Below are 16,238 nucleotides of genomic sequence, written 5' to 3'. Positions count from 1 at the left end.
AAGACTTTTCTCCTTACCGAAGTCATATTATAGAAATAAATGGCGATTATAGTGGAAACTATTTAAAACCACAAAGTAGAATCTCACTTTCTTTGACAGTTCTTATCATTTTTTTTCTGCAGTGCTTTGTTTTTCATCTCATAGATGTTCACAAATATTATTATCCTTTAGGAGGATTGTACCTTCTGCCATAAAATAATACTCTGTCCAAAATGCTTTTTTGTCCTCTTTCCTCTAAAATTAATATTACTGTTCTGTTTCTTTTACTTTTATATTTCTGATGTATTTTAGATCACCCTCCTCCCCCTTTTTTTTTTTTTTTTGCTTAACACTTTTGATTCACTTTCCATAGGTTTGTCTCTTGGAAACATGATATAGCTAGATTTTTAAAATCTCATCTAAAAGGGCTTTGTTTTTTAATGGGATTGGTTAAGTCTTTTCATTACTGTTCTGTTAGATCTTATCATTGTCATCTTACTTTATACTCTCTGAAGTTAATGCTCCCTTGTTTATTTTTTCCTCTTGTCATTTGCAATATGAATCATTCTGCCTTTGTTGGTGTTACTGTTCTACTTTTTATAGATTTGTTCATTTGTTTTATTCCCAGACACACATCCTCGCTTGGGTAGTTCAGAGTTTCCATAATCCTGTCTTAGTGAAAGGCTGTGATCTTAGGGAAGTGGAATGCAATTTCAATTTAGGAAGTGGTCTGAAGCGAATGCTCCCAAGAAGCTCCAATTTCAGGACACTTTTACACAAAGTTCAAGAAGATTCCCGAACTGCTCTGCTGATTTAATTGTCTTGACTAATCTGTTTAACTCAATCAGTGTCAGGTAGGCTGAGGGGAATTTGGGATCAGGATGAAATTAATCAATCCATGTCCTGTAGGCCCTGGGGTAAACTTGATCTATGGGAAGGCAAACAACTAGCACTGGGGCATTTATTAATTTGAAATTGGGTTTCTCTAGGTACAGAAGGGCAAATTGAGGATCCCAAACACTTAGATATTTTCCCCTCTCTTTCCTGAGAAAGGTTATGTCGTTTGATCTCATCACCACTTGTTTGGATCCTAATTGCCACTGAATCAACATCTATATTTAAGAAACAAAGGAAGCAGAAGAAAAAGAACAGTAGATATGAAAGTAGGAACTACAAAAACAATTGATGTGTTGGAAAACGTTGAGGTCAGGGGGTTGGATGCCAGTTGGGACCTTAGACTGGAGGCTTTTAATGCAATAGCAGCTGGTGATGGGTGTTCTCCAAAACGCTGGTAGAGGCGAGCCTCATAAATTAGTTTTGATCACTGTTTGGCATTTCCCATTTTCAGTTTACAGAAGGGCCACTATATAATTTGTATATCTTCTTTTTTTTTTTTTTTATTGGGGTATAGTTGTTTTACAATGTTGTGTTAGTTTCTACTGTACAGCAAAGTGAAGTAGAGTTCCCTGTGCTATATGTATATCTTCTTTTTGAAGAATTACTTTTGACATATTCATTAAATATTATAATCATGTGATTATACTTACTTAGACACCATATAATCTCTATTGCAGTTAATTCTATTTAATTGGTGTCTTTGTTCATCTTTCCACTTCTATCAAGGCTTTCCTTTTCTTAAGATCTTTTTTTCCAAATTATTTTAGTTACATGAGTAAGACACGAATGCATTCTTCTCATTAAATCCAAGTTAGTCTAAGTTTCCTCTCTCCCTCTACAGAGGCACAGAAGTAACCACTCTGGTGTGAATCTATCTTTATCTCTCTCTCTTTCTCTCTCTTTCTCTCATCTATCCATCTATCTATCTAATCAATTTTAAAATGTGGTATTTTTTTAATGACATCACATTGTACAGCTTGCTTTTTCCCCTTCCCCACATAGTGATATGTTTTAGAGATCTAACCATAGATCTATTTTAAATTGCTACATAAAATTCCTTACAATGGATACACCACAATTCTTTTGGCCATAACCCAATTGGTGGATATGAGATTGTTCTGTTTGGGGGCCACTGTAAACAATGTTTACAATGTTGCAAGGAACTTCCTTCTATATGCCTTCCTGTGTCCATATACAGAGCTTTAGGGAAGAAACTAAGCAGTGGAATTGCTCAATTTACTGTTGTCGTTTTGTATTTCTAGAGCTGTGCTATCCAATACAGCAGCCACTAGCCACATATAGCCACTGAGCACTTGAAATAGAACTAAATTTTTAGCTTTACTTAATTTTTAAAATTTTGAAACTGAATCAGAATAAGTTTTTTTTTTTTGTTATATTGAATTTTGGTAGGACAAACAAATAATTGCATTGCATAAAATTTTATTGTTATAATGTAGGGCACATATGCATTGGTATAGGTAGGCCACTTGTGCACGTTCCTAGGATGATATATAAACACATCACCTATTTAATTGGTGTATATGGACTGATTCAGTTTGAATGATTTTTTTCTGTGCACTGATGTAAATCACTGTAATGTGTTTACTGGAATATTTTATGCAGACAGTATGAGTTGCATGATACCTTTTAAATTGCAGTTAGTAATTAAATCAAAATATGTATTATTTTAATTATAATTCAATTACTTTTTTACGTAGGAGTCCATTTTAAAGGTATAAAATGAAGGCGTACAAATGATGCAGAATCAAATGGAGTTGCAGAAGCTAGTGACCAAAATAGTAAAAAAAAAAAAAAAAAAAAAAAAAAAGGGACTGGAAGAAGATAATGCCACGAATTTCACAATGAATTTCAATTGTAATTTGCTGTGGCAGAGCAAGATGAAAACGCTGTGTTATGGTGAAACAAACATTTAAAAAAATAATAAAGTGGAAAATATTGAGGCATTTCCAGCAAATATACAGTTGAATTTGATAAGTTTTCTCTCAACATTCAAAAAAGAATTGGTGAAGCACATGAAAAAATGCCCAATATCAGCAGTCATTAAGAAAATGCAAATCAAAACCAAAATGAGATACCTTTTCGCATCCATTAGGATGGCTATTACTGAAAAAACAAACAAACAAACAAGCAAAAAACAAATCCAGAAAATAACAAGCTTTGGTGAGAATGTGGACAAACTGGAACCCTGTGCGTTGCCGTGGAAAATGGTATGGTAATTCCTCAAAAAACTAACATAAGAAATACTGTATGATCTAACAATTCCACTTCTTGGTATATATCCAAAAGAAGCAGAAGCAGGGACAGATATTGGTACACTCATGTTCGTAGCAGTATTATTCACAATAGCCAAAAGCTGGAAGTAACTCATTTGTCCGCCAATGGATGAATGGATATACAAAGTGTGGTATGTGCTTAAGTGGAATATTATTCAGCCTTAAAAAAGAAAGAAATTCTAACACCTGCTACATGGATGAACCTTAAAGACATTACATATACTAAATGAAATAAGTCAGTCACAAAAGGACAAATATTGCATGATTGCCCTTATATGAGGTACCTAGAGTAGTCACATTCATAGAGACAGGAAGTAGAATGGCGCTTGCCCAGGGCTGCAGGGAGAGGGAAATGGAGAGTTAGTCTTTAATGGGTACAGAGTTTCAGTTGTGGAAGGTTTTAAAAGTTCTGGAGATGGATGGCGGTGATGGTTGCTCAATGTGAATGTACTCAGTACCACAGAACTGTACACTTAAAAATGGTTAAAATGGTAAATTTTATGTTCGGTATGTTTTAACACACACACACACACACACACACACACACACACAACATTGAAATTAGTTGCCCGAAATCAGAATAAAATGCTGAACAACAAAATTTTAAATAGGTGTTAACAGAATCAGAGATTGCAAATTGGGCCAGTTATAAAATGATTCTTGCACACACGTACGTGTGCACACACAATTTTTAATGGAAAGATGGTAAAAGAAATTATTTTTTCAGTTATGAAAATTCTGTTAGAAAATTATGAAGAAGAGACTAAAAAGGTATTTCATAACAAGTGAACAAGCTTCAATTAAGCCACCAAGCAAATGCCCATAGAATAAAAGAATTTATCAAAGATAAATTAATTCAAATTTTGAAAAATAGCAAATTTTAGCTGAATCATGCCATGAGACACTGCCAAATGAATACTTTGGGTATATAAAGGTCTTCCAAATGTATACAGAAACATTGTAAATTCATGGCTCTACAAAAACTGTAGATTAGAATTATTGAATCTTTGACATCTGATAAAGATGAATTTCAGTTAGATATGAAAAAAGAACCAGTTTCTATCATGCCAGAAGGTGCTCCAGCTACGTTCAGTCAAAAATGTGGATTTATTGGAATTTCAAAACAAGAGACTGATGTTTCCCTTATTGCTTCATCCCACCGTATGATATATATTGAAAATATTTGTGTTCGCTTTCAGAAGCAAACTCTATGGAAAGTGTTATGGATACAGTTGTTAAAATTACTCAGCGTATGCATTCAAATGCTGTGAATCATCACCAGTTTATGGAAAGGAACAGAAAGCAATGAATACGATGATCTTGTTTCTTAATCTACGTTCATGGGTTGAGTCATGGAAGAGTTTTACAAAGATTTACTGTATTGTCAATTCCAATTCAAGATTTACTTGAAAGAGAAGAAATTCTTACCAAATATTTAATAATCAAAGATTAAAAAAATGGCAGCATGATTTATGTTGTCCTACTGATGTCATAGTGTGTATGAATGAGATACATTTGAAGCTCTAAGGAAAGAGAAAAAGCTTCCTTGTGACCAGGCTAGAAAAGTACAAGGATTTGCACTGAAACTGAAATTTTTTTATAATGCAAATCAATAATTTTTACACATTTTAATATGAATCATTGTACATAATACTTTAAATGGTAATAACCAGCACTATGTAAATTATCAAAACCTACCAAAAAACTGGAAGAAATCTGAAGAAAAATTTTTGTGGGTATTGATAAAGTTACTTTTCAATTTGTGCAATACTCCTTTACATTCCATGTGAATAACACTGAGTTGATGCAAGAAACAGTGTATTAACATAACTTGGACAAACGTAGCTTTGAAATTGATATGCTTTTGCTTCAAACAATTCTTCTAATAAAGATGAATTTGTTTTGTCAATGTGGAGGTGAATATTAAAGGCAAGTGATTTTTTGGTACTTGATTCAGTAATTGGAAAACTTTTAAGCAGGTCTGGAACAACTTGGGAATGTGATTCTACTTTTTCAGCTGTAAATATAAATACAGATCAAATATTTCCAATGAAAATGTAGCATCTGGCTGAGCTGTGCCATGAGAGTTAAATATACCCTGAATTCCAAAGACTTAAAACAACAACAAAAAGGAACATATCTGGATAAACAGTAGGATAAAGGTCCTACTGTGTAGCACTGGGAGCTACAGTCAATATCCTATAATAAACCATAATGGAAAATAATATGAAAAAGAATATATATACGTATAACTGAATCACTTTGCTGTATACCAGCAAACACTAAATCAACTATACTTCAATAAAATAAAATTTTAAAAATGGAACATATCTCACTAATAATTTTTTATATTGATTACATGTTGACACAATAATATTTTAGAAATATTGGTCAAATAAAATATAAAAATTAATTTCACCTGTTTCTGCCTTTTTTAATGTAGCACTAGAAGATTTTAAGTTACATATGTGGACCTAATTAAACTTAAAAGCTTTTGCACGGCAAAGGAAACCATAAACAAGACAAAAAGACAACCCTCAGAATGGGAGAAAACATTTGCAAACGAAGCAACTGACAAAGGATTAATCTCCAAAATATACAAGCAGCACATACAGCTCAATATCAAAAAAATAAACAACCCAACCCCAAAATGGGCAGAAGACCTAAACAGACATTTCCCCAAAGAAGACATACAGATGGCCAACAAACACGTGAAAAGATGCTCAACATTGCTAATTATTAGAGAACTGCAAATCAAAACTGCAATGAGGTATGACCTCACACTGGTCAGAATGGTCATCGTCAAAAAATCTACAAACAACTAATGCTGGAGAGGGTGTGGAGAAAAGGGAACCCTCTTGCACTGTTGGTGGGAATGTGAATTGATACAGCCACTGTGGAGAACAGTATGGAGGTTCCTCAAAAAACTAAAAACAGAACTACCATACGACCCAGCCATCCCACTACTGGGCATACACCCTGAGAAAACCATAATTCAAAAAGAGTCATGTACCACAATGTTCATTGCAGCACTATTTACCATAACCAGGACGTGGAAGCAACCTAAATGTCCATCAACAGAGGAATGGATAAAGATGTGGTACACATATACAATGGAATATTACTCAGCCATAAAAAGGAATGAAATTGGGTCATTTGTAGAGACGTGGATGGACTTAGAGAGTGTCATACAGAGTTAAGTAAGTCAGAAAGAGAAAAGCAAATATCGTATAATAACGCATATATGTGGAATCTAGAAGAATGGTATAGATGATCTTATTTGCAAAGCAGAAATAGAGACATAGACATAGAGAACAAATGTATGGATACCAAGGGGGAAAGGGGCGGGGTGGGAGGAATTGGGATACTGGGATCGACACATATACATTATTGATACTACATATAAAATAGACAACTGATGGGAACGTACTGTATAGCACAGGGAACTCTACCTAATGCACTGTGGTAACCTAAATGGGAGGGAAGTCCAAAAAGGAAGAGATGTCTGTATGTGTATGGCTGATTCATTTTGTTGTGCAGTGGAGGCTAACACAACAGTGTAAAGCAACCATACTCCAATAAGAATTAATTTTAAAAAATCAGCGAAAAAAAAAAGGTACATATGTGGCTTGCATTATTATTCTATTGGACAGCACAGATTAGAATCCTTCCCTTCTGATTAGCACCAGATCTCCCTCTGGGAGAATTACCCATTGTGATTAGGTCTGACAGGAGGGCAATTTAAGGCACCTGCCACCTCTCTCAGCTCCCACACTGTGGAAGCCTAAGGAGCCAGATCCAAGGATCCACGAACTTGGGCAGTCAGATGCTTACTCCTGGGACTTTGATTCTGGGCTAAGTGGTGCAGAGACAGAAGGACTGTTTGGAAGTCAACCTCGACGTGGTATCGGTGGTAGTGTGTGGATCAAATTGTATTGCTGTTACTAATGGGGGGTGGGTTGAAGAGTCAAACAGAATGTCCACTACAGAAGTGTAGCCAGAGGAAGATGTCAAATCAGGCAAAGGTGGTGTCAAGCCATGTGAAGGTTGAGCTAAGCCTCCAAATAGGGAGTAAGTGAGAAATGTAGAAGCCAGGGAGATGGAAACGGGATGGAATGCGGACTGCAGCATGCGCTGAGACTAAGTGGTAGCTGAAAGAACCACATAAAGATTAAGTTAAGATGCAGATAAGGACTCCATGCCTGCCCTAATCAGCAGTCCTGCTAAGAAAACCATCCTCTGAGTTTTGGAGTGAATACCTGGATTAATGCAGGAAAAAGGGCTCTCTGGAACTATCCAATACTATGGCAACCAAGGAAGCAATAGTGGGGATTCCTGCTGACAACAGGAGCCACAGACATGATCTCCCCACTCCTTCCTTCTGCATGGGGCGGGGGGAGGGGGGAGGTGGTGCCCATTTCCTGCCTCCTCATCCTACTTTCTCTAAAGACCAGGTCCTGTGCTTCCCATCAGTGGGAAGGAGTCTTAATCCAGAGAGAGATTTAAAGGTTCAGGGGCTCAGTCCCTCTGGCTATCATCTCAGGTTTGATGAAGGGTCCAGCTTATAACTGGGCTCCTGTGAGCAAGTCCCTACCTTATGCCCTGGTTCTGATGGCATCTGCCTTCTTCACTCCTGGGACTGAGTCCCTGTCTCAATGCCTTGCTTGGAATGTGGTTTATTCCTCCCAGAGGCTGGAAATGTTCTTTGAATCTCAGCTCAGTGACCACAGCCCTGCTTTCTGCCCACTGACTGATGCTCACCTACCTGACTTACCTGGATCTCAGGTGCTCCTAGACTTCCCACGGCTTGCTCCCCACACCCCCGTGTTGAAACCACCTGTGACAAAATTGCTTGGTCTCTTAAAGTCCGACTACCCATGTAAACTGACCATTCCTTTGGGCACTCTGTTCTGTCTGCAGATCGGAACCTCGTCACCTGGCCCGGGTCCACAGTCCTTCTCCAAGTGCTTCCTGTGTTGCAGTTTGTCCCTGGGTGTCCAGTCCTGTTAGGAGCCTCAAGATCACAGCCACTAATCTGGGCAGAGCCTTTGGGACGATTCTGCTATCTCAGTTCTCTCTGCCTAGAAAAAAACCTCTCTCTGAGGAACCCAGTGAAACTCAGCCTATTTTTTCTGGCTTTTACTTTGATTAATACCATTTCAATTAGCAATTTCCCTCCTAGCTTTCTTCTCCATTGTTTTTCCCAAGAGACTAGCTTCTTTAGCTACTTTTCCCTGATTGAGCTCCATGAGGGCAAGGGTATTCATTTGTTTAGCTCACTTGATGTGTTCCAAGTACCCAGAATAGAACCTGGCACATAGTAGGTACTCAATAAATAACCATTGAATAAAGGAAAAAGAAACTATGACTCAGACTCCTCAGAGGGATTAATATGCATTAGCAGTGACTAGTACCCATATTAACATATAACACACAGGATAAATCTTACTTATAGCATCTTAGGTAGTTTTTGTTTTATCAATGCTGGTCTTAAGAACATTCCTTAATATATGAAAGCAGGAACTATTTTCCTCCCCATTTTGATGTGGATTTCATTTTTTGTCCACCTTTCCACTATCACTGCAGACCAGCTTTACCAGCCATTACCCAGGTGATGTCACACTGATCCAGCAGACCCACCAGCCAGACTTTCCTTATTATTTCCCTCCTGGGTGTCTACAAAAGCCTCCTAACTGGTCTTCCTGACTCCCTTTTTCCCCGACTCCCCAACTGTCCTCTTTAAGCGGCCATTGACTTTCCTAACACTGAATTGCATTGGAGAGAGCACAGGTGTCAGAATGGCCAGAAGGTGACTCACCACCTTGCTATTTGAAGATGGACATGATACGGCGAGCTAGATCCACCTTGAGAAGATGACCACTGCCATGGGAGCATGGTCCATTGGCCTCTGTCTTGGACTCATCAGGGTTACGTTTCAAACCTCCCTTTCTTTCTCTTACCCAGTTTTGATTTCATCCCTGAGTCATTCAGTGGTCAGAATTTTGAGCTGACACTTCCTCTGGTTTCCTTAGTTGGAACCCCAGGCAGCTCTGGGCTGAACGGACTGACCCATGGGCCCCAGTGTGAGTGATACTACCTGTTCCATTCCTCGGGCAGCGGAATGTCTTGGGAGCCAGGACACCTGGCTTCTAGGCCTGGCTCTGCCACTAGTTGCATGACTTTGGGTAAATCACATCACCTCTCTGGGCCTCAGTGTTCACACCTGAGAAATGAAGGGGTTGCATTATATTAGTGATTCTCTGCTTTTAATTTTTTTCTCCCTCCCGAATATAGCCAGTGATATAGATTTACTTATGAGACACACACACAAATGCAACTTTTTGATGCTAATTACATCCCTTTCTTCCCCACTCAAGAAAGCCTAACAGAATGCAAGGGAATGACAGCGAAAATTTGTTTTTATTAGTATTTTTAAAAAATAAGTAATCTGCAAGCTTGATATTTTGACTGTAATAGAGTTACACTTATTGAGGATTTAATTACCCACTTTCAGAATAAAAAGAGAGAGAGAGGGAGGGAGAGAGAAAGCATAAGGAAGAAAAACTCATCACCTTAATAGTGAGGAATAGTGTGACATGGGAAACAGGGACCTGGTGGCTTCTGGGTTGGTCTCGGTCTCTACAAATCTCCCATCCTGTGAGGTTCATTAAGCTGAGAGTTAAACAATCATTTTTTGATACAAAGCCCCTACAGGCAAACCAATGACATCAGCTCATGTTCAGCTAAAGAAACAAAAATCTCTATCTATGCTTTTCTGGAAGAAAACTTGCCAAGAAAGTTTCTCATCTCCAGTATGGCCTCTTCCTTCGAGATTTTTCACTGGAAACTTCATGCAGTTTTCACCTTCTCTGCTGGCTTACTGATCCTCATGTCAGATGTGACTCTGCAGAATTCTATGCAGTCTTCACCCTTGACAACTGCTTGATTTGTGAACTGAGGTGTGTAGCTGCTGAATTAGGTATCTCTAAGGTCTCACCTAGCATCCAAGTTCTGGGAACAGCTTGGCTTAAGCCTACCATCCCCTACCTGGTTTCACCTGATCTAGTGTATGTCTCCACACTCCCGCCTAAGAGGAGGGCTCCGCACTGCTGTTTTAATAATTTTTCTTAGCAACATTTGTATCCATCTTTCAGTTTTATCCCTTTGTAAGAAAGGGATATCACTGCTGTCTCACTGTAAGAAAAGATCCCTCTTGCCCATGCTAATTCTTCCCCTTGTACTTTGATCAGCAGCCACCCCTGCCCCTGCCCATGCCAGCATCATTCTTTCTGTCACCTACGTCTTCAACGTCTCTCTTCCCTAATAGACTGTAAGCTGCAGGAGGGCAGAGGTTGTGTCTAGTTTATTCACTGCTCTTTACCACGATCAGGAACTGATACAACAGGTACTTAGTAAGTAGTTGTGGACCGCATGAATGACTGACGGATTGAATGAAGAAGTAAATGAATGAAACTACTCTTGTCTACTGATTTCCCACTTTAGCATGTAAACATGCTCTAGTTTTTCTCATTTTTCATGATAAACACTCACACAAACACTAAAAAAAAAAAACAACTATCAACCCCAAATAATTCTCTCCTAACTTTTAAAGTACTTGAAATATGTGTCAGCATTCACTGTTTCCAGTTCCTCACATCCCATTTCCCCTCAGACCTCTGCCGTCTGGTATCTGTTGCAGCCACATGAGTGAAACTGCTTCCACCAACACCTTCAAGAACCGACATGTTGCCAAATCCAATGGACAAATTTTTGTCCTCATTTTACTTGATCTCCTGACTCTAAATCATAAAAGTGTTTGAATGTCTGCTGAATGAATTTATTATTCTCATATAAGCAGAGGGGAGACAGAAATGATATTTTAAAAATATATGTCTGCTCCTGGGCATGTATCCAGAGAAAACCACAATTCGAAAAGATATATGCACCCCAGTGTTCATTGCAGCACTATTTACAATAGCCAAGACATGGAAACAACCTAAATGTCCATCAACAGATGAATGAATAAAGAAGATGTGGTACATATATATACAAGGGATATTACTCAGCCATAAAAAACAATGAAATAATGCCATTTGCAGCAACATGGATGGACCCAGAGATTATCATACTAAGTGAAGTAAGTCAGACAAAGACAAACATCATATGATATCACTTATGTGTGAATCTAAAATATGATACAAATGACCTTATTCACAAAACAGAAATAGACCCACAGACATAAAACACAAACTTAGGGTTACCAAGGGGAAAGGTGGGGGGAGGGATAAATTAGGAGTTTGGGATTAACATATACACACTACTAGATATAAAATAGATAAACAACAAGGACCTGCTGTATAGCACAGGGAACTATACTTAATATTTTGTAATAACCTATAAGGGAAAAGAATCTGAAAAAAAATAAGATATATATATGTATGTATAACTGAATCACTTTGCTGTACACCTGAAACTAACATGACACTGTAAATCAACTATACTTCAATAAATAAATAAATAATAAATAAGTAAATAAAACCTAAAAAATAAATAAAAATAATAATAAAATGCAAAAATGACAATAAAAACAGCTATTGCTTCAGTTTTCTCCAGGGTGATTAGTTTAAGGGAAGCCAGGTACAAAACCAGTTAGAGATTATAGAGATGCATTTGTTTACTGACTCACTTATTCATTCAAACACACGCATGTAGTGAATCCCTTTAATGTGCCAGGTATTGAGGAAAAAAGACAAGGCAGCAGATTTCAGGGAGGGTCCCTCTGGTGGTTGTGCCATCTACCAACGAGACAGATAATTTTGAATTAAAAAATAATAATAATGCAACTATTAATGTGTAACATTTATATAGAAAATGCACACAGTTACAAATGTTCAGTCTAATGAATTTTCAGAGACTGAACACACAAGTGTTAAGAGCACCTGGATTAAGAAACAGAACATTACCAGAATTCCCACTGGGTCTCCTTCTAGACACTCCTTCACCTCCATGATGACTGCTGGCTTGACTCTGACATTATAGATCAGGGTTCCTGCTTTTGTGCTCTGTATAAGCAGCATCGTACAGAATGTACTCTCATTGCCTCACTTCTCTTGCTCAACATGGTATTTTGGGGATTCATGGATATTGTGGTAAGTAGCTGTAGACATTCATTCTCATTGCTGTCTGAATTCTCTTTCAGCAAGACCCTCAACCTCCTCACATAATTATGGTTCCCTCTCTCCCAATAACATTTCCCATCCCCCTTCCCTGCTTTCTCTCCATACTTCTTATCACCATCTAACATACTGTACATTTTATTTATTTTATCTTTTGCTGCCTGCCTAGAATGTAAGTTCCGTGGAGTCGGATAAGTGCTCAATAAATACCCTGTGAACAAATGAACCTCAGCTACTTCCGCATGGCTCCCAGCACGCCCAGAGTCAGGGGTTGGGGGTGGAATGCCATGTCGCCCAGAAAGAACAGATGGGTCAGGACTGCAACAAAGTGTCATTTAGCAGGAGACGCCAACCTGATGTGGAGCCAGGTGTGGCTCTCCTACTGTGACATCTGTACCGTGACCACGAATACCGATGCGAAAATCCTACATAAAATCCTTGCAAATGATTTTTTAAAGTTTATTAAAACTGAAAAAGAAAAAGGTCCAGAAACATCTATCAGTAGGGAATATCCCTTGGGATATCGGAAAATTGGATGTGAACTTTCTGTCTTTATATGCTTTTGCATCTATTGAATTATTAATAATAAGGTCTATTGCTTTAGTAATTAAAATTTAAAGAATAACACACCACGGTTAAGTAGAAGTTATCCCAGCATTGTAAAAACCACTGACTATTTACAAACTGATATTAAAGATATCACAAAGGCCTACGGCGTTTTATAAAAAGCACAAATTTAATGTCACAATAATAGAAGAATGCCTGGCTTAGAGTAAGCACTCAAATATTTTTTGAATGAATGAATGTAAAATATATTAATATGTTAAATCATCCCTATAGGTCAAATAAGAAAAAAATAATTGAACTAATAAATGCTGAAAGAGCATTAAAAAAGAATTTAGCATAAAAGAAGCAAGTATATATATGTATAAAGGAATCACTTTGCTGTACAGCAGAAATTAATACAACATTGTAAGTCAACCATACTTCAATAAAAATAAATAAATAATAAATAAAATAAAAAAGAATTCAGCATCCATTCCTGATGAAAACCCTTGGCACATGTTAAAGAAGGTTTCCATCATATGCCTCTCTGCAAACCACTGCAATCTGGCTTCTGCTGGCACCACGCCATGAAAACTGCATTCCCCAAGGCTCTCAGTGCCCTACATATTGCCAAATCCAATGCACTTGGCTGGGGACCAATAAATATGTAATGAATTAAGGAATGGATGATCAAAGAATCTCAGATCAACAGTCAACATCATACTTAACAATAAAACACCGGAGTTGTCTCTTTAAAGTCAGAAGCTAAACCAGGATATGAGCTACCACTATCATTTGATGTTTTTCTGGAAGCTCAAGCAAAACCAAACAAAAAACCATGGAGACAATACATGGTATAGCTCTTGGCAAGGAGACAAAAATGATCTTTCCTTGCATGAAACCTAGCAGAATCATCCAAAAACTATCAGCAATAAGAAGAGCGTTCTGGAAATTTACAAAATAAACACTCAAAAGAGCAATAGTTTTCCCCCCAAATCAGCAAATGGAATGTCCATGGAATGACGAGTTATGAGATAGCTGAGAAAGTACAATATAAAGAAGGCACAGGGAATTCCCTGGCAGTCCAGTGGTTAAGACTTGGCACTTTCACTGTGGTGGCCCAGGTTCAATCCCTGGTTGGGGAACTAAGATCCTGCAAGCTGTGTGGCACGGCCAGAAAAAAAAAGGCACAGAATCCCATGAATAAAAAGTAAAACAGTCTAGGTGAAAGATACAGAATCCTAGCTTTACAAATTAAAAAGAAAAAAGTTGTATGGAGAATAAGATTTTTTTAAAAAAATTGACTAGGGGCTTCCCTGGTGGTGCAGTGCTTAAGAATCTGCCTGCCAGTGCAGGGGGCACGGGTTCAAGCCCTGGTCCGGGAAGATCCCACATGCTGCAGAGCAACTAAGCCTGTGCGCCACAACTACTGAGCCCGTGTGCTACAAACTACTGAAGCCCGCATGCCTAGAGCCCGTGCTCCGCAACAAGAGAAGCCACTGCAATGAGAAGCCCGCGCACTGCAGTGAAGAGTAGCCCCCGCTTGCCGCAACTAGAGAAAGCCCGCGTGCAGCAATGAAGACCCAATGCAGCCAAAAATAAATAAATAAAATAAATACATTTATAATAAATAAATAATTGGCTAAATGTGAAGAATAAATGATGCTTATGTTGTGAATTTAACATTAAATTCTAGGTGAAAGAGACAGGCTAGATATCTATCATGAGCAGATCACATACAGCTTAACTATGAGAGAGGGTCAAGGTTGTTAAAATGGGGCTGATATTGCCCCACCCTGGAAAGCATATCCCACTTCTCCCGTTACTGTTTGTAATCACTGTCTGAAGTTCCCATACTTGTAACCTCAGTTTCCCTTAGATGATAATCTGCTCTCTTAGAGAAGTGACTTGACAAACATGGGAAAGTCTAAAAACAAGAATCGGGACGATGACCCTATTTAGGTCCAACTTGAACCCCTTGGTTCAGCAGAAAGTTTTCACGGCCCTTGTGATAATTTGTGGTTTTTGCATATTATTTGAGGTGCGTGAAATACTTAAAAGAATTTTATTATCTAATGTACATTTATTTTGAAATGTTATTGCTTGAATTTTCACACTATTCTAAGTACTGGGCATCTCATCCCTGCCTTAAGTGAGCTTAAGTTCTACTCAGAGATGGACACAGAGAACAAACAAATACACAACTAATATTATTTCAAAAGTGACTGATGCACCTATGGTCAATTAATCTATGACAAAGGAGGCAAGAATACACAATGGAGGAAAAACCATCTCTTCGACAAGTGGTGCTGGGAAAACTGGACAGCCACGTGTAAAACAATGAGATTATAACATTCCCTCACACAAAAATAAACTCAAAATGGTTTAGAGACCTAAATGTAAGACCTGAAACCATAAAACTCCTAGAAGAGAACATAGGCAGAACACTCTTTGACATAAATAATAGCAATAGTTTTTTGGATCTGTCTCCTAGGGCAAAAGAAATAAAAGCAAAAATTTAAAAAATGGCACCTAATTAAACTTAAAATCTTTTGCACAGCAAAGAAAACAATCAACAAAACGAAAAAAAAAAAAAACCCTACAGAATGGGAGAAAATATTTGAAAATGATGTGACTGACAAGTGGTTAATATCCAAAATATATAAACAGCTCATACAATTCAACATTAAAAAAACCAAACAACCCAATCAAAAAATGGGCAGAAGGCCTGAATAGATATTTTTTCCAAGGAAGACATACAGATGGCTAACAAGCACATGAAAAGATGCTCAGCATCACTAATTATTAGAGAAATGCCAATCAAAACTACAATGAGATATCACCTCACACCAGTCAGAATGGGTGTCACAAAAGAGTCTACAAATAATAAATGTTGGAGAGGGTACAGAGAAAAGGGAGCCCTGGTGCACTGCTGGTGGCAACTTAAATTGACACAGCCACTACAGAAAACAGTATGGAGGGTCCTCTAAAAACAGAACTTGGAGCTACCGTGTGATCCAGCAATTTCACTCCAGGGTATAGACCCAGAAAAAACAAAAACACTAATTCAAAAAGATACATGCGCTCCAATGTAGTAGCAGCATTATTTATAAGAACAGCCAAGACAGGGAAGCAATCCAAGTGCCCACAACAGATGAATGAATAAAGAAGATGTCATACACACACACACACACACACACACACACACACACACACACACACAATGGAATATTGCTCAGCCATAAAAAAGAATGAAATTCTGCCATTTGCAGCAACATGGATGGACCTAGAGAATATTATGCTTAGTGAAATAACTCAGAGAAAGACAAATGCTGTATGATACCAC

Source organism: Eschrichtius robustus, chromosome 16, assembly GCF_028021215.1.
Source record: "Eschrichtius robustus isolate mEscRob2 chromosome 16, mEscRob2.pri, whole genome shotgun sequence".
NCBI lineage: Eukaryota > Metazoa > Chordata > Mammalia > Artiodactyla > Eschrichtiidae > Eschrichtius > Eschrichtius robustus.
The sequence above is the reverse complement of the archived record's forward strand: the minus strand, read 5'-3'. Positions refer to the sequence as shown.